General features: G+C 45.6%; 1 non-coding gene across 1 annotated transcript; it reads right to left on the reverse strand.

The window, feature by feature from the left end:
* Positions 1-7,254: 7,254 nt before the first annotated feature.
* Trnan-auu (transfer RNA asparagine (anticodon AUU)) lies at positions 7,255-7,327 on the reverse strand. Its single transcript has one exon. It is a non-coding gene; the product is annotated as a tRNA-Asn (tRNA).
* Positions 7,328-20,321: the final 12,994 nt, after the last annotated feature.

Raw genomic sequence — 20,321 nt, forward strand, 5'->3', positions numbered from 1 at the left:
CCCTTACCGCATCGTCGCAACATATCTCGCTTAACATTATTTCATAAGCTGTACTACCATGCATACCTTCGTCACGAATTTCTCTGTGAACCCGCTGCCATTTTTCAGCGTCGAGATCATTCAAGCAAAATCAAACGCATCACATGTCTTACCGTTGCTTTTGCCGAATCATTTGCTCCTCGTACCACAACAGACTTGAATAATCTACCGTCAAACATTGTTACTCAACCGAATACTATGAAATTTACTAATTCTTTGAGCATGTATAATGTCACTGCCTCCTTTCACTCAGTTCTTGTGTTCTCAAATGACGTGTGATAATATAACATCTGGTTATAATCTTTGTAGGTTGTTCTAGTTACTGTACCAATAGCTTTTCTTGTTGTTCTACCACTTTTTTATATTTGTTTGCACTGTAACAAGGTTAATTAGTTCTGCCATTTTTTAGTTCTTGTGCTTATTTTATTCTTGTTCTAGTTTATGTGACCCCTCTGTAACCTCCCCTACCCTATGTAATACCCCCCAGAGGGTCTTTAGGGTGTTTTTGAAATAAAAAATAAATTACAGGTGTTCGGTGTAAGAACCTTCGACAGGAACTGTGCGAAAATGCGGCCAATAAACTCGCAAATTTACACTCGTGCCAAGACCAGAAAAACTGCAGCGTTGAAATGTCGCGAAAGGCCGCAAAAACAGCGGGCCAACGGGCTGAACGATGCATTCGATGCCTAGGTGCGCACTGCCGCCTGGCGGTGCACGGGGGAACCAGCGCACTTAGAAAATTTGGCTGGGGCACGCGGCGATTGAGACAGCCGGAGCAGAACGCGCACGTGGGAATTTCGGAGGCCATGGTTGAAGTACCCGTAGCGTACTTGGGGCCATCCTCCCTGAAATGGATGGGTTTACGAAGGGAAAGGCGAATGAGACGATGGAGTGATAAAATACGGAACTTCGGTGGTAAACTGTGGAATGGAGTGGCTCTAGACAGGAGTGTTTGAGAGTCCATGGGAGAGCCCTTCATACAGCAGAGCACCCGAGGAGGCTCCTGATGATGATGGAAATTGTCGTTTACTTTTCCGCGTTCTAGAGGGCATTCTCGCCTCTTCTAATTACCTTTTCATAAACATCCGTTGTGTCCCCTGAAAAAACATTGACGTTACAGCTACATCATCGTCAAATTTGCATCCCGTGCAGCTGCGTGTGCTCTATTTTTTTATCTGTTCTTTTTATTCCCACAGCCTGTCTTACTCCAGATATATGCATTTCATCACTGGTTATCTTTCCTTGTTTGCCTCTACTTCTAGTTTCTCTCTCGAAAACTGTTTTGTCACACTGATTGTGTACGTGCTTTCAATTCTCCCCACTAAAAGCGCCGTATAAGTCTAAATAAAACTCTTTCTGTGAGCTGTGACGGCCTCCACCAGAGGTTTTTCTGTCACGCGGCATAATCACTTGCTACCCTATGCCCTAAGACTACCATTATTCTTGGCACTGCCCATACAGCTGACATTGGATTACTGCAGTGAATCTAAGGAGCCGTTATGTTGGTTTTCCCCCGCTAAGTACCAGGAGCGATCGTTTGGTGTATAAATTTTTTTTATTTCCATGACATACATAGCCTTCCGTAATTTTTTTGGAAACGACTTGCTGAAATCACTGAGCCTCCACTCTTCGTATGCAGTATTTCATTTGTAATGTTTACGATCACTATATACTACTGAAAATAGTTGCGTTCACCATATTTTTGATAGTTATTTACAGGCTACATACTACTCTTCTTGCGTACCTCTTCATCGGTTCCTTTTAATGCTTTTATTTTTTAATTCTGACAATACAGAATTTTTGCGAATGATTATGAATATTTTCGGTACTGTTTCCCTGATCCACGGAAACTAATGGGGTATGCAGACATCAAGTATATTATTTATGCCCAGTCACAAGCAAACTGACTTCCCTGTACAGCTCCTCATATAAACTCCCGGTTAGGCTGTGGATCACTCTTAAGGGATAGTGTCTGCTTGCGTCATTCGCTTATCAAAATGTATTCAGAATTCTTTCAAAAGTCCATCATGTGCTATCGTTTTTTGTGCAATCCTCCTTGAGTCTCATGTAGCACTTATACCTCCTTGGTACCCAAGCCCTAATATTACACCAGCACCCGCGTTCATGTTACTCGCCTTTCTCTCTTTCTCGTTCCTGTGATGATAAATTCGATGAGAACGTGCTAAATGCAATTAAGTTTTTTACGTGTAGGCAAAACGCATGTACATAACTGCGACTACCGGTGTTACTTTAAAATAAAATATTTGTGCTGTTGGTTTTCTCGGTAGAAAATAAAAACGGGCTTCACACGACAAAGAAATTCGACAGAAAAAACAAAAAGACCACAACATTGGATCTCGTGGTGCGCTATGCAGAACAAATACCAAAAATAAAAAAAAACAATGCATGCTTTTTATTAAATGTTACGCCGCAGCTCTTCCAGTAAACAAACATACACTGTTTTTAGCATGAGACGAGTGTGAGAAGAGGAAAACAAAGTCGGGTGTGGGAGCGAATAGTCAACTACGATTCCCGGGAAGCGGCGGCAAATACTGGTCTTACTACAACTTTGGAGTAAACGATGCCAATATGCAGTCAATTTTTACGGGACATTGGTCGTCTAGTAGTTTGAGCCATATTAGCAAAAATAACAGTCAAACCACAATTCTACAGTTTGCGCAAAAGTAACACCTGGGGCGTAATTGTCCAAAACGAGAGGCCGTCGTTTCGAAACGACGGGGTGGCACCATGCAGCGCATGTGCTCTGGGGTTGTGGCGCCGCATTGAGTGGTTTCGGGACATGAGTAGCCCTGCCGAAAAGCACTGGGGCAAGGCCACAACGCGATATCCACCGGCCCCGTTGCTTCGCTTGTAGCTTCGCGCCCTTGCCACAAAGCTTTTCTGCAGGGCTACTCACGTTCGAAAAGCCTCAATGCGGTTCCCAACCACAAAAGCACATGCGCTTGCATGGCTCTGCCCCGGCGTTTCAAAACAGTGCCCCTTTTTTAGGGAATTGGGCCCCCGATCAAAGTTACGATTTGCGTTAGAAAGAACGCCATACAACTTATACTGTTTTGACACGCTAATTTTGACACTCGGAAGCGCGAACTCTTACTGCTGATTACTTTGTATAAAAAAATCAAGCTGCGCAAATAATTTAAATTTGAAATTTGCGTAGCAAAGCCCCGAATTATAAGGTGAAGATGCTTTTTTACATAAATTGAGAATCGCAGTCAATTTTATTTTCGTATTCTCTCTGCAACGTCGGAGCAGCTACTCTAAAATGTCTTTCATAAATTTTCCTCAGTCTTCCCGAAATACAGTTACAAATCCTCTCGCGACGCGCGAAACACAATGGTAACAGTCTGGTACTACCTTAATCAAGTGTCACACCTAATTAACGTTTACCAAAAGCGTTTGAAAAGTAGGGTTAAAACAGCCACTGCTCCAAACTAGAGGTCTCTCTGCTGTTTCCAGTTCGTTTATAATTCGCTAAAAGCAGAATCAAGAAGACTCGATAAGGTAGAGAAATAAGGTGATGAAGGAGGGAGAGTGCTAGTCTCTACATACAAAAATTGAGGTAGGCTCACATCTTGGCAAAATATAATATTGAGTCTGTCTAAAAGATGCAGATTTCTTAGAAAAATGGCCTGTTCGGGGCTACCTAGACCCAAGAAGTATGGCCCGTTCGTCCCTCTGCGTGCCCAAAGTGAAGCAAAGATTCAACCCAAAATATAGAAATGCTGTGCCTCTGAAAGCTACTAAGATTTGTTGCGTTGTGCCTACACGTTTAGATATTCACCATCACGGAAACGAAAGCGACTCCTACATATGTGAGAGCGAGAAATATTTGTATTGAAGGTAAGATGCTAGAGTAGGTATCACGATTGCAAAAATAAAATCCGTTCCTATATGCACGCACAACTGCTTAATGGTTTCAAACTTAACGTATGGCAATACTCGCAAACGACAGATTTAATTACTGGTTGGTACAAAGGAATCAATGCATGTACCCACTCTGGGGATCGGTCAGAACACGTTACGATATCATGGCAAAAGAGAGTTGGGAATTACAACTAAGAAGAAAATCAAAGAGACAAAATATTTGGAAAAGTGATGTTAAAAATTCTGAGAACTGAAGAAAAATTGTTCTGGAGTAAACAAATGCTGCAACTTGCACATATGGTCCAAGGCCCATTTGCACAACATCACGAACGCAGACAAGCGAGAAAAAAACTCCCAACGGTTAGTTCTCGATTTAAAAATAACAAAAAATAATCTGCCTGTAGCGGTTACTCAAGAACGCCCAAATAGAAAGACGTGCTCACGGTATTTACTACAAGATGAGCATAGGAAAGACAGCATCATTTTGAGTTTGGGTTGAAACATCAAATATTATTTCCTATTTCTAAATTAAAGCTTTACTGTCTTTGCTGATTCTATTGTATGCCTATACGCCCGGCAGAAAAGCTAAATTTATCTGAAGATGATGATCAGTAGTCGTGGGTGCAGTGAAAAGAAAACGCTGCCTGCGGCTAGAACAGAACCGGGGTCACTAGCGTTACGAAGCGGCCGTCTATCTGATCGCCATTTCGACCTTTTTCTTCTTTATTACATGAGAGAATACGCTCAAACATGACAGTAAGATGAGTACATAATCAAGCAAACAACAGAACCCAAGCCAATGTCAAGCAGCTGCTACCGATTCACGCCGTACACCCCAAATCCAAACGTTCGACCTACGAAGTGCACACGCGAAAGTTGCTGTGAGTATTGAGAAAAGTGGTACACGACTCCAAAGTAGCACAAAACTGCAGTTTGGGATTGGTCAACCAAAAAATCCATCACGTGATAGCTTCGTGTACAACCACTGTGGTTCTAAGATGATGTACTTTTTTATTCGAATAAAAGTGAGAAAAGTTTTAAAAAGTTCCTAACGACGCAGTATGTCAATAAAGTGGTTATTATTAACAATGCTGACGATCATTTCTCTCCGCTCAAATGTCGGGCAATATCGGGCAACATGTCACTCAAACTTCGGGCAACATGCAGAAGCTAACGAAAAACCTTAATCAGGTAAAAGGCAGAGTTACGCTAATAATTTTTGCAACTGTCATACAATTCGGTTTAACGCTCAATTGTGCGCCAGTCATGCCATTTTAGCATTTTATTAGGTTTAAATGACCTTTTCATTTAATCTACTGCCGTAGGTCACGCACTTCAAGTAAATGTGCTTCTCTAAGAACCCACAAAAAGCATTTGCAATTATTTTTACCAAGCAGAATAGTGCCAATTCTTTAAAGCAATGCTCCCCTGAAGACATGATTGCAAAGAAGGCTCCTCCGCATCAGCATTAAAAGTGTTGGTGTAGTAACCACAAAACGTTTTACCTAAATTTCCTTGCATAATTTACCAATAAGACATCCGATTTTTTTGCATCAACTTCTCCTGAAATATAAGGTAAATAGTTCCCGCTAAGCACAACTGAGTACTTTGTCTCACGACGCAGACGGTGACATTTCCCGGAACACATGGCTTCCCTCTGACTCATTTACACGCGCTTCTTTGTGGGTCTCCCGTATGAGTCAACCCCAAATTACGCCTGTTTCAGGAAAACAGATTTGAAGTGTTGACCTATAAAGATAGCATCTTTTTCACAAGCTATTTTTTGGGGGGAACGCGCGGAGCGTGTGCCTTGGACATCGCTGTCAACGTAAAGAAAGTTTTCATGCTGCGAAACGAAACTTTGCGTGATCATGGCATTACTTTGTGCCAAATAAAGGAATTGACAACGCAGTCAGCTAAAATGAATCTCACTATCTCTTAAAAAACCACCCACTGAAATGAAATAAAATTACTATGTCACTAGTCCTCAGTACGTGAGTGAAATAATTTGTGCCTTATATTGTTATTTAAAACCAGGCAGGGTTTGTCGTGCGGGGTAATTTCGCTTGGGGTATCGTGGTTTCGCATACGTTGAATGTATTGAATACGATGGGTAGTTTTTGATATTACCAAATGCTGCAATTTATTCCCTCACACCCAAATATTTCGGTGTACAAACTCATCTTGCATGAAAATATCCAAATTTGGAGAACGCGAATATAACTTCTGCTTCGCCTTCTATGCAAGTGTGCGCTTTCAGGTTAGCCATTGAGGTGATTGTTAATCGCAATGCAAATTGCACAAAGTGTGATCTTGGTACCACGAACCGCTGTGCAAAATCTAGAAAAAAAACATATATATACAGATTTATTTTATATATATATATATATATATATATATATATATATATATATATATAAATATATATATATATATATATATATATATATATATATATATATATATATATCTATATATATATATATATATCTAGCGAATCAGAATAGGAAATGAGGGGCTCGTTGAAAATAACACAGAAATAAGGGTTGGCAGTCGAGAAAACCTCGGAAAGCAAAGGGGAGGATGTGGTAGATCATTGAAACAGATTAAGAATTTGGAAAGAAAGAAAGAAAGTGAAGAAAAAATTCCCGCCAGGTGGGATCCGAACCCACGACCTCCAGAATACCGGTCTGGTGCGATAACCACTACGCTACCGGCGGGGCGATTTTCCCATTCACTTTCTGGGGTATTTATGTTAGGTATGTTTGTTTCCTGTGCTTGGGGGGGGTAGCCAGCGCCATTCGGACTAATCGGGGTGAAGGGGACCTTCTTTGACTTGTTGAAAATAAGTCAAAAAATAAGACAGAAAAGAAGGTCCCCTTCACCCCGATTAGTCCGAATGGCGCTGGCTACCCCCCCCAAGCACAGGAAACAAACATACCTAACATAAATACCCCAGAAAGTGAATGGGAAAATCGCCCCGCCGGTAGCGTAGTGGTTATCGCACCAGACCGGTATTCTGGAGGTCGTGGGTTCGGATCCCACCTGGCGGGAATTTTTTCTTCACTTTCTTTCTTTCTTTCCAAATTCTTAATCTGTTTCAATGATCTACCACATCCTCCCCTTTGCTTTCCGAGGTTTTCTCGACTGCCAACCCTTATTTCTGTGTTATATATATATATCTATATATATCAGAATAGGCAATGAGGGGCTCGTTGAAAATAAGACAGAAAATAGGAATTGGCAGTCAAGAAGACCTTGGAAAGCAAAGGGGAGGATGTAGTAGCTCAAGATAAAGACTTTTGAAAATAAGAAAGTCGAGAAAAAATGACCGCCAGGTGGGATCCGAACCCACGGCCTCCAGAATAATGGTCTGGTGCGATAACCACTACGCTTCCGGCGGGGCTACTTTGGCTTCCACTTTCTGGGGTATTTATGTCCAGCTGTTTTTGTTTCCTGCGCTTGGGGGTGGTAGACAGCGCCACTCGGACTTCTCGGGGTGAAGGGGACCTTCTTTTTAACCCCCAGGCCATGACTCGAGCGTCTACGACATGTCGAGAGTAGTCGACCAGCGTTGAACCCTCTTAAGCTTCCTATGGCACCAAGACTGCCAGAACAGAGGCCCTCGCTATGCATGTAGTGAATCAGAATAGGAAATAAGGGGCTTGTTGAAAATAAGACAGAAAATAAGATTTGGCAGTCAAGAAGACCTTGGAAAGCAAAGGGGAGGATGTAGTAGCTCAAGATGTAGTAGCACGTCTCCCGCGGTAGTCTCTGCCGTCTCTGCCAGAACAGAGTAGTCTCTGCCGTCTCTGCCAGCACGTCTCTGCCAGAACAGAGGCCCTCGCTATGCATGTAGTGAATCAGAATAGGAAATAAGGGGCTTGTTGAAAATAAGACAGAAAATAAGATTTGGCAGTCAAGAAGACCTTGGAAAGCAAAGGGGAGGATGTAGTAGCTCAAGATGTAGTAGCACGTCTCCCGCGGTAGTCGAGGGGCGGCGCTAGTTGACCGGCCTCAGAGCTCTTGTAAATATAAACCCCCGCTTTAAAGTCGAGAGAGAAGCCGCTGTGGGGATAGCGTAATGGCGAACGCACCGCACCGGTTATGCGGAGATGTGGGTTCGAGTCCCGCTCCCGGAAAACGGCGGATTTTTTCTCGACTTATATTTTCGCTTATTTATCAATGAATCAAACAAACGTGACAAGCACACGTAATTCGGCCCTATTATATATTTCGAAAAAAGCCGAATAGCACTGGCAATGACAACTGCAACCTTGATATGTATCTTTACCGAGTCCCTCGTCCCGTATCTCTCTGTTCTGCTACATGCATTACGAGGCACTGGCTCCAGCAGTTCGGATATGCCAATTGCTAACCCCGACCTCCGACCACGTTCTACGTGGCGGCCGCTGGGAAAAGAAGACGTTCTACGTCTCCCGCGGTAGTCGAGGGGCGGCGCTAGTTGACCGGCCTCAGAGCTCTTGTAAATATAAACCCCCGCTTTAAAGTCGAGAGAGAAGCCGCTGTGGGGATAGCGTAATGGCGAACGCACCGCACCGGTTATGCGGAGATGTGGGTTCGAGTCCCGCTCCCGGAAAACGGCGGATTTTTTCTCGACTTATATTTTCGCTTATTTATCAATGAATCAAACAAACGTGACAAGCACACGTCATTCGGCCCTATTATATATTTCGAAAAAAGCCGAATAGCACTGGCAAGGACAACTGCAACCTTGATATGTATCTTAACCGAGTCCCTCGTCCCGTATCTCTCTGTTCTGCTATATATATATATATATATATATATATATATATATATATATATATATATATATATATATATATATATAGATATTGTAGTGGGGTTTATTATACAGCCAAGGAACCGAGGGGATCAAGCGACGCAGTCCGAAGAAGCTCGAGCAGCCGAAGAAGCAGAGCAGCCAGCACTGAACACGATCATGCTGCGAATGCTGCGCGCTTGATGCGTGAGGATTGTCCTGCTTCTGCTTGGATTTCGGCCTGAGCTTTAATCCCTTGACCGGAACCTCTCTTCTTCGTTACAATCACCCCGGGTGACAAGGAGCAATCCTGGCGACTTCATGGCGAGGGCGAGACGATGGGCTCATGGTAGGGCTTCAAACGGTTGGCGTTGACAGTCTCGCGGCGACGGCGACGACGATCGTCAGATGGTGTGAGCGGCTTGACGACGTAGTTTACTGGTGATGCGCGCTCTATGATGCGATACGGGCATAATATTTGGCGAGGAGTTTAGAAGACAGGTCAGGCGTTGTAAGCGGTATCTATAGCCAAACAAGAGATCCAGGGGGGAAGGAAGGCGGAGATGACCCACCTAGGTCGTGTTGGTACTTTTGGCGACTTTGTTCACTGGACGTGAAGGAACGAGCTAACTGGCGACATTCTTCAGCGTGTCGCGCTATATCGGAGACGGGCTTGCCTTCCGAGGAATCGGGGCTGTATGGGAGGATGTTGTCCATGGTGCATGAGGGCTCGCGTCCGTAAAGAAGGCAAAAGGGAGAAAACCCGGTGGTGGTTTGCGTTGCGGTATTATACGCGAAAGTAACGAATGGAAGCACCACATCCCAGTTACAGTGGTCCGATGCTACGTATTTAGAAAGCATGTCACCAAGCGTGCGATTGGATCGTTCCGTCAAACCATTTGTCTGCGGGTGGTAGGCAGTACACGTTCGGTGAACAATGTTGCATTCACTGAGGAGAGGTTCCAGAACTTCGGACAGAAAGGCCCGTCCTCTGTCGCTGAGAAGCGCCATGGGGGAACCATGACGTAGGATGAAATGATGAAGGAACAGGGCGACGTCGCGTGCCGTAGCGCTGGGAAGCGCGGATGTTTCCGCGTAGCGCGTAAGATGGTCTACGGCGATGATAATCCACCTGCTCCCAGAAGGCGTGAATGGTAAGGGTCCGTAAAGGTCAATTCCAACCCGGTCAAACGGCGCGAAGGGCACGGTAGAGGTTGGAAGTCTGCTTCAGTCTTTCGATGGGGTAGCTTGCGTCATTGGCAGGCCTCACAGCCACGGATGTACTTGCGCACAAAACTATACATTCCCTTCCAGTAGTACTGCTGACGAAGCATAGTGTAAGTTCTCAAGACGCCAGCGTGGGCGGAGGGGGGGTCAGCGTGGAAAGCTGCGCATATTTCGGCTCGTAGATGGCGTGGTATTACGAGCAGCCATTTCCTTCCGTCGGACGTATAGTTGCTACGCTACAGGAGACCCTCCCGCACAGTGAAATGAGCTGCTTGCCATCGTAGTGTCTATGTTGGGAGGTGGCCGTCGGGGCGGTAAGGTACGTTATAATAGAAGACACCCTAGGGTCTTGAGGCTGGTGAAGGGTAAGGTGAGTAAGCTTGATCGCAGCGACGATGGACTCCGGTGAATTGGGGCACGTCGTCGAATCTGGCAGAGGCGAGCGAGAGAGGGCATCGGCGTCAGAGTGTTTGCACCCTGATATGTAAACGACGCGAATGTCGTATTCTTGAATACGTAGGGCCCGACGTGCAAGCCGTCCCGTGTGGTCTTTGAGAGACGAAAAGCAACATAGGCGTGGTGGTCGGTGACAACGTCGAATGTGCGGCCATATAAGTAAAGTCGGAACTTTCCGAAGGCTCAAACAATGGCCAAGCACTCTGTTTCTGTTCGGGAATAATTGGACTCCGCTTTCGTGAGGGTCCGGCTGGCATATGCAACGACGTATTCCGGGTAACCAGACTTTCGCTGTGCGAGAACAGCACCGACGCCGACACCACTGACGTCCGTGTGTACTTTGGTTGGGGCGCTGGCGTCGTAGAGGCGAAAAATGGGTGGTGATGTCAACAAGAGCCGTAAAGTAAAAAAAGCCTCGTTACACTTTGGCGACCACGAAGTTATTCCATTGTCGCTGCCAGTAGTCTTGTTAGGGGCGCTATGATGGCAGCGAAATTTCGGACAAACCGGCGGAAATAAGAGCAGAGACCAATGAAGCTGCGGAGGGCCTTGAGTGACGTCGGCTTGGGAAACTCCGCGACTTCCTGCAGCTTGTTCGGGTCAGTTAGAACACCCTTCTTGGACACCACATGGCCTAAGATTGTCAATTTGCGGGCCCCGAAGCGACACTTTTTCAAGTTTAGCTGTAGACCAGCGGTCATCAGGCAGGTCAGAATTTGATTGAGCCGGATGAGGTGTGTCTCAAAATCTAGAGAACACACGACATCGTTTAAATAACAGAGACACGGGCCCCACTTGAGACCTCTTAAGATGCTGTCCATCATCCGTTCAAATGTTGCGGGCGCGTTGCAAAGGCCCAATGGCATTACATTAAAGGGACACTGAAGTGATTTGCAAACATTGCGGGATTACTAGCACAAATTGTAGACCGGAGTCCATAGGCCATGTGTCGACCACTCTGAGCGCGTTTACGCGAATTTATTTAGTAGAAAAAGCAATTCGAAAATGCTGTCCTCCTCTCTGCACCCTCACCCAATTTTTGTGGCGTTTTCGTGTGACGTCACGAGGAGACGAGCTGGCAATTGGCTGCGCTACTGCGCGGTTCGCCGACCTTCCGATCGAGTCAGTCGGCACAGCATTTAGACCGCCAGCCGCCGACGGGTCGTTGCAATTGGTTCGCTCAATTGAAACTAAGCCACCACACGTTTGTGAATGAAAGAATGTGCCTTTCTTTACTTTGTTAGTTTGTACACTGTATCTAGCTCCAAGTCGAGTTAAGGTCGCCTCACAAAAATGTTGCACAAGGGCACATGCGACGCCTCGCTGACTTTACGCTAGTAGGAAAATCTAAGGCCCCTTGAAGGCGGGAGAAGAGTCAACGAAGTCAATATTGGTACTAAGAAAAGAAAATCAGCTGAAACTTTTACTGTACAGCGGAGAACTAGGGAGCCGGAAGCACTTCTTTGCGCTGGGTGAACAAGCACAGCGGTCAGCAGCACGACCACACATCAGAGAACGCTTTTGCGTCCAAGAAATGCAATTGCTAGACGTGAGATATTGTGGACGTTTGAGGGACGCTTACTGCACGGGCGCTATACGACAAATAGTCACCTAAAGTACTTCAAATAATAAGGCTAAATAAAAGTGTAATTTGGTTATACATTATATACCTTATATATCCTACTTCCGTGAAGTTTGTCTGTGGCGGAGTGGTTTAAGGCACTAGGTTATCGTTTTGCAAGTCGCCAGTTCAAATCCCCCAAGGGTGCATCGTTTTTTTTCCAGTTGATTTTTTCCTTTTCGGCCGATGTTTTCTAAACTGAGTTCACCATTTTTGGGCCGTAACGTTCACTGTTCCACGAGCGAGTTTGCAGAACGCGCGCAGACTGCCACTGACGCTCTAGCGAGTTCTCGTTAGCGTGCTGCTGCTTGCGGGTAGTGGGCACAGGCCAGAATCAACATACCCTTGGCCTGGTGCGAACACGCTTTTTACGATACAGGCATGAGTGATGCAAGCTCCGAATATGAGGGAAAAGCGCATGGCATTTGATCGTCAGCGGTGACGCGTCATCCACTGCGTAGGCCTCGGCTAGTGATTTCTGCGATTCCAAGCCGTCCTGGGAGGCTTATCTCAGGCATTTTACAGCCGACAATATGGCAAAAGGGCGGTATGGCGATTACTGAGATATCGAGAAGGCCCATCCAACGATGCCGTCGGATGTCAAACTAGTTGTTTTACAGAACCGAAACCGAAACTTGTTTGAATGCTAACCTAGGACGTCGTCCTATCACGGTGCCATCTCCTCGCGACGTCACAGCTTTAGTTGGTGCGGCCGCCACAGACCGCGCATGGTAGTTTTTCTTCTTTCCCGCTTTATAAAATAATTAACGACTTATCAACCGGATAAACGATGAAAAGTGTGGTAATTTCAGCCAGTCTACGCAGTGCAAGCAAAACCGGGAGCTTGACAAATTCACTTCAGTGTCCCTTTAAACTCATATAAGCCGTCGGGAGCAACCAAGGCTGTTTTCGGTCGGTAAGGTTTCGCCATCGGAACCTGCCAATAGCCGGATCGCAAATCTAATGAAGAGAAAAATTCCGCACCGTGCAAGCAGTCAAGGGCATCGTCAATGCGGGGAAATGGGTAGACATCTTTGCGGGTCACTTTGTTAAGCCTCCGATAGTCAACGCAAAAACGTATGGAGCCGTCTTTTTTAGTGACGAGCACTACCGGCGATGACCACGGGCTTTGTGACGGTCGGATGACACCTCGCCGAAGCAGGTCTTCCACTTGCTCACCAATGACCCGGCGTTCAGATGGTGATACTCGATATGGACGCTGGCGCAAAGGTGGCTTTGCGCCAGTGTCGATGTGATGGGCGACAGTTGACGTACGGCCCAAGGCAGTTTCGTTCGAGTCAAAGGAATAATGGAAGGTACTTAGCAGTGCGAGCAATTGTGTGCGCTGCGTTAAGGTCAAGCTGCTGTTCAATGAAGAGGCGAAAGTGTCGGCCGGTAGCGGATGAGCATGGGAGGACGGAGTGGTGACAGCGTTGATGTCCAGGGCACATGTACTTTTGCCATGGTGGAAGTAGAGAATGGAGGCTATGGGCTCAATATTACCAAGTGATTCGGCGTGCAGCAAACTGAAATGGCAGGGAATCAAATTCGTAATCCACATTGACGTGCAGCCAGACTGTAGCTCCAAAACGGAGAAAGGAAGGGGTAGGTTTTTCCGGCGGAGGAATACTTCGGATGGAGTAAACAACCGTGTCATCGAAGGTAGAGTAGCAAGACAGAGGTACAAGGATAGAGCTGTACGGTGGGATATGAGAGTCTCCGGAGATGATGACTTTGTCACTGGAAGAGGACGAACCGGAAACATCCCACAAAGTCTCACAATATTGAGCAGATAACTCGACCTCAGCACGGGTACAATCAATTATCGCGTGATGGCGAGACAGGAAATCCCAGCCCAGGATAATGTCGTGGGAACACCAGGCCAGGACAACGAGCTCAATGGGGTAAATGGCATCCTAAATAATTACACGCGCTGTACTTGTACTTGTTCAGCGCTTGCGGTACGAAGCAAAACGCCTGTGAGGGATGTGGTAACTTTTTCAATGAGCGACAAAGTTGTTCACTTATCACAGAAATAGCGGCTCCTATATCTACGAGGGCGACTCCGTGTATACCGTCAATTGTAACGTCGATGACATTTCTTGGGGGCGATCGAGGTCTTGTGCATTTCGATGGGTGCGAAGTTCATGCCTCGTGAAATGCGCACGTTAGTTTCCGTCTGGACATCTTCGGGGTGGCGAGGCATGGGCGACAGTGAGCGGTGGCGCGGTGACGGTGAACGGCTGCTGGCGTCAACGGCACGAGTGGGCAGAAACTGATCAGGAGTTGGGCCAGGCAGTGCGCCACGACCGAGCGGCGGCGGCTCGTAGATCCACTTGGGATGGGGTGAGTAGGCAACGGCACGAAGTGCGTCGGGACGAGATTGTGGCATACGGCGGCAATAACGTGCAACATGACGCGGTATGCGGCGGGCGAAGAAGATAGGCCGGTTGTCAGGTGTTCGCCAAGGAGTGGCGACTGGCGGCGTCATCTGAAAAGGGAGCGGCGATAACGTTGGCCCCACACGACGAATTGCGAAGAACTGGCGTGGGGTTTGGGCCGCTAATTGAGCATAAGTGAGCGGTGCGGCGTCTTGAGCAGAACGTTCAGCTGTCGGAAGCGCTGGGGCGATTTGCTCCTTAATAACAGTTTGCAGAGCAGGATCTAGAGATGATGACGTCTTCTGAACGTGGGGCACGCAATAAATTTGGCGCGCCACCTCTTCGCGCACAAAATCTTGTATTTTTGCCCAAAGGGAAGGGCTTTCCGAAGGGAGAGCGAGGCCCGACACGGTATTCACTGGTCACAAAGATTGACGGGCCACAACCCGGAGCCTGCGCAGTTCGTCGTAGCTCTGGCTTAGACTTATAACTTGACTCAACGTGGTCGGATCTTTCGCAATGAGTATCTGAAAAGCACCGTTGTCGATGCCTTTCAAGATGTTCCGGATATTCTCAGCGTCCGTCATTGCGGTGTCGACCCGCCTACACAAGTCTACGACGTCTTCGATGTAGCTGGTGAAATTTTCTCCTACCTGCTGGGCTCGTCCGCGAAGGCGCTGTTCGGCGAGAATTTTACGCGCGGCAGGCCCATCAAAAGCATCTAAAAAGCGCATTTTGAAGTCCGTCCAGGTATGAATGCCGGTCTTGTTGTTGTACCACAGCTCTGCGACGTTCTCGAGGGAAAAACTCACGTTGTTGAGTTTCATCGGGTCGTCCCATCTGTTGTAGTTGCTAACGCGCTCGTATGACGAAAGCCAATTGTCAGCGTCATAGTCACCAGTGCCGGTGAACTTGGCAGGATCACGCTCCCGGAGCGCGCCAGAGCAGATCGCAGCAGAGGGTGCCGGCTGCGGTTGAATGGCGCTGTCTTTACCGGGCATTTTTAGGGTTGGAAGCCGCCGATTTCGAATTTCTAGGGTGATGGCCGCTGAGCTCGAACCCGCACACTCCACCAAAATGTAGTGGGGTTTATTTAGACGGCCAAGGAACCGAAGGGATCAAGCGACGCAGGCCGAAGAAGCTCGAGCAGCTGAAGAAGCAGGAAAGCCAGCACTGAACACGATCACGCTGCGAATGCTGCTGGGGATGTCCGTGGGGTTTGTCCTGCTTCAGTTTGGATTTCGGCCTCAGCTTTAATATGTATATATAAATATATATATATATATATATATATATATATAAATATATATATATATATATATATATATTTATATATATATATATATATATATATATATATATATATATATATATATATATATATATATATATATATATATATATATATTATATATATATATATATATATATATATATATATATATATATATATATATATATATATATATATATATATATATATCGCACCAGACCGGTATTCTGGAGGTCGTGGGTGCGGATCCCACCCGGCGGGCATTTTTTCACCACTTTCTTTTCGACTCAAAAAATTCTTCATCTCTTTCTATGACCCACCACAACCTCCCCTTTGCTTTTCGAGGTTTTCTTGACTGCCAACCGTAATTTTCTGTCATATTTCACGGAGCCCCTCATTTCCCATTTTCTGATTCGCTATATATATATATATATATATATATAGAGAGAGAGAGAGAGAGAGAGAGAGGGAGAGGACCTCTGTTCTGGCAGTCTTGGTGCCATAGGAGGCTTAAGAGGGTTCAACGCTGGTCGACCACTCTTGACATGTCCTAGACACTCGAGTGATGGCCCGGGGGTTAAAAAGAAGGTCCCCTTCACCTCGAGTAGTCCGAGTGGTGCTGGCTAGCACCCCCAAACACACGAAACAGAAATACCTTAACATAAATACCCCAGAAAGTGGAAGGGAAAATCACACAGCCGGTAGAGAAGTGGTTATCTCACCAGACTGGTATTCTGGAGGTCTTGGGTTCGGATCCCACCTGGCGGGCATTTTTTCTCCACTTTCTTTCTTTTTTTTCCAAATTGTTTATCTGTTTTATTGACCTACCACATCCTCCCCTTTGCTTTCCGAGGTTTCCTTGACTGCCAACTCTTATTACCTGTCTTATTTCCAAGGAGCCCCTCATTTCCCATTCTGATTCGCTACATGCATAGCGAGGGCCTCTGTTCTGCAGTCTTGTTGCCAAAGGGAGCTTAAGAGGGTTGAAAGCTGGTCGACCACTCTGGACATGTCGTAGACACTCGAGTCAAGGCCCGGGGGTTAAAAAGAAGGTCGCTTTCACCCCGAGTAGTCCGAGTGGGGCTGGCTACCACCCACAAGCACCGGAAAAAAAAATACCTTAACATAAAAACCCAAGAAAGTGGAGGGGAAAATCGCCCCGCCGGTAGCGTAGTGGTTATCGCACCAGACCGGTATTCTGGAGGTTGTGGGTTCGGATCCAACCTGGCAGGCATTTTTTCTCCACTATCTTTGTTTATTTCCAAATTCTTTATCTGTTTTATTGACCTACCACATCCTCTCGTTTCCTTTCCGAGGTTTTCTTGACTGCCAACTCTTATTTCTGTCCTATATATATATATATATATATATATATATATATATATATATATATATGTAATACATTTATATATATGTATATATATATTTGTATATATAGATAGGGTTTGGAAATGAGGGGCTCGTTAAGAAATACAGAAAGAAATGCCGGCAATCTACAATGCCAAAGAAGACAAAGGGGAATTGTTAGACGATTTTTTACCGTCCGTGACGTTACATTATTTTGTTAATTGCGTAAGAAAGAAAGAAAAACACGCGTCCAGAGTGGGGATCGAACACACGCCTTTTGATTAGATCTCGAATGCATTACCAATTTGGCATCTGGGCGACTGTATTCTCCTTAACTTTGCGGGGTATTTATATTTACTACAATTGTATCTGACGCTTGAGGGTGGTAGCCAGTGCCACTCAAACTACATGGAGAGAAGGGGACCTTAGTTTCAACCCCAGGGGCGTGACGCGAACGTCTACAGCCAGTCATAAGCGGGTAACTGGCGAAAACCCTCTTCTGCTACCTTGGCATCAAGGCTGCCAGAACCGAGGCCCTCGCTAAGCCTTCGTACGATAATAGGGTTTGGAAATGAGGGGCTCGTAAGGTCTCTGTCTCTACTAACCTTATTTTTTCGCGGTCTGTGTGAGTTTTTGATTCCAGACTATATATATATATATATATATATATATATATATATATAGACTGAAAAGATAAAAACTCGCACAGAGCGCGAAAAAAATAAGGTTAGTACAGACAGAGACAAACGAGAACGACTTAGACAATAAAAATAAGTTTACTGACGTTTCAGGGAGAAGACTCGCTTTCTTCAGAGTACAAAATAAGTTCGTTTCAGAGCTACATATACAGAAAATCTAGCAAGCGCGAGGGCAAGGTAAGAGGAGGGAGAGTTTGTACAAATGGATTCATGCTTGGTGGGTAGCAAAAGAATGAAGGGAGAGCGAGAAAATTAATTACAACAAGGATAATAAGAACACACAGTCACGCGGTACGAACTCGGAAAAAAAAGAGAGAGAAGAACCAAACACAGAGAAAAAATAATAAATAATTAAAAAATACAAATAATACTAAATAACAAGGTAATTTTCCTCCCCCGTGGCAACGGGGGTGAAAGAGGGGTCAAAACAAGATAGGCCCATGCCCGTGTTTGACATGGGCAAAAAGAATAGTCACGCGGAACGAAGACGTTCCAAAGAAGATATGCACACAAAGGGCGAACATCTGCCCATTCACACCCGTTCTAGCAATCCAAGTAAGGTCATTGAAACAAGAGACACGTGGCTTCTGTTGGTGGGAGGCGGCGGTCACGCCCAAAAGCAGTAGGACAGGCAGTTTCGACAGGAAAGAGTGTACATTGGTATACAAAGAGCGAAAAAAATAAATAAATAAAAAATAACCAGGTAATTTTCCCTCCCTCGTGGCAACGGGGGTGAAAGAGGGGTCAAAACAAGATATGCCCATGCACGTGGTATACATGGGCAAAAAGATTAGTCACGCGGAACAAGGAAACGAAGATATGCAAATGCACAGAAAGAATGAACATCTGCCCATACACACCCGTTCTAAGAATCCTGGTAAGGTCATTGAAACGTGAGACACGTGGCTTCTGTTGGTGGGAGGCGCGGGTCGCGCCCAAAAGCGGTAGGATAGGTAGTTTCGACTCGAAATGAGTGTACATTGATAGGCGAAAAAAGACAAGGTCAAACAAGTCATGAAAAAAAAGGTCATTTAAAAAAAAAGAAAACAGGAAAACAGGCAGGTGCACGCGTATGACGCGGCAGCAAGTGGTATTCATCTGCCCGGCGCATGGTGCCAGTTCAGGGAATGCCGAGGCGGTCAGCAACGAATATTAGAAAACAACAATACAGAAAAGAAAGAGGACACGAAAACAATCACACACGCTCGCGTTCACAAATTAATTGCAAGGTGAGAATATCAAAGCTAAAAATGGTACTGCAGCCTTCTACCCAGAACACAATGTCCAGACTTGTTCATCAAATTTGCTTCAGTGAAGCCATTGTGCTAAAAAACGTCGTGCTAGCACGAAACTATACCCAACTACGAGAGCTCGCCAACTAATGGGGGAATATTATTGAGGGAAAGAAATGAACAGGCATAACACTAGCCTGAGAAATGCAGCCGAAATTTTAATCGGAGGAAAGACAGGTTAATTTCCCATAACTTTCATTTATGCCAAACGACGCTGATTTAAACTTATAGATAAGGTAAGACTCACGAACCTCGCGATCGTGATGCGTTTTAAAACTAGATTCAAGAATTGTGGCCTTCAGTTGTTCAAAAGAATGACCAGGAGTGTTAACATGCTTTGATAGAGGCAAAGAAGGGCAGGTTTTTGCATGGGAGCGGTGATTGTTAAACCGCAAACGAAAGGGTGTTTCAGTCTGGCCAATGTATTGTTTGCCGCAGAGGGTGCATTCTAGCAGGTATACGACGTTGGCGGAATCACAGTTAAAGTTCCCTTTTACATTAACATAATAGTTTGAAGCTGTGCTGGCGGCGCGCTGTGTGGTGGTCATTTGTGGGCATACCTTAAACCGTGGTTTGTTACAGGGCATGCAACCAGTAGTCTGTGGTCGGCTGATGCTGGATTTAGTGAGAACGTCGCCCAAATGTTTGCTGCGTCTATAAACAACACGTGGTGGCTCGGGGAATATTCTTTCTCTTTAGGCGTTCACTGTGAGCGAGGATATTGTAATGTTTCCTTAGTATGGAAGCCACTTTCGGAGAAGAGGCTGAATGCGTCAAAACGAGGTTGGTTTGTTGATTGGGTTTTGGAGCTTTTTTTCGGAGAATTTCGGTGCGGTTCAACTGGTTAGCTCGTGTAATCGCGTCATCGATCACCTGCTCTGGGTATTTTTTATTTAAGAGTGCGGTTTTAAGTTCTCTGCAGTTAGAATCGAAATCCGCCTGGCTTGTGCAGATTCGCCTAAAACGGTGAGATTGCCTGTAAGGTATTGCAGTCTTACAGTGCCTGACATGGCTGCTGTGGAAGTGCAAATACTGGCGCGTGTCCGTAGGTTTCCTGTAGAGATTAGTCTGAAGTCTGCCCTGAGAAACTGTGACAGTAACATCCAGGGAATTTATGCTGTGCGTAGAGTAGGAATGAGAGAGGGAGATGGTAGGATGCGCAAGGTTAAAAGCCTCAATAAACGCAAGAAGTTCCATTTTACCGTGCTGCCAAATCATGAATATATCATCTATATACCTTTTGTAGTACAATGGCTTCAAACATTGGGTTGCGAGAAAGTTTGTCTCTAGACATCCCATAAACATGTTCGCGTAGTTGG

Source organism: Haemaphysalis longicornis, unplaced genomic scaffold (assembly GCF_048455015.1).
Source record: "Haemaphysalis longicornis isolate Haplotype H1 unplaced genomic scaffold, Haemaphysalis longicornis Haplotype H1 scaffold_6, whole genome shotgun sequence".
NCBI lineage: Eukaryota > Metazoa > Arthropoda > Arachnida > Ixodida > Ixodidae > Haemaphysalis > Haemaphysalis longicornis.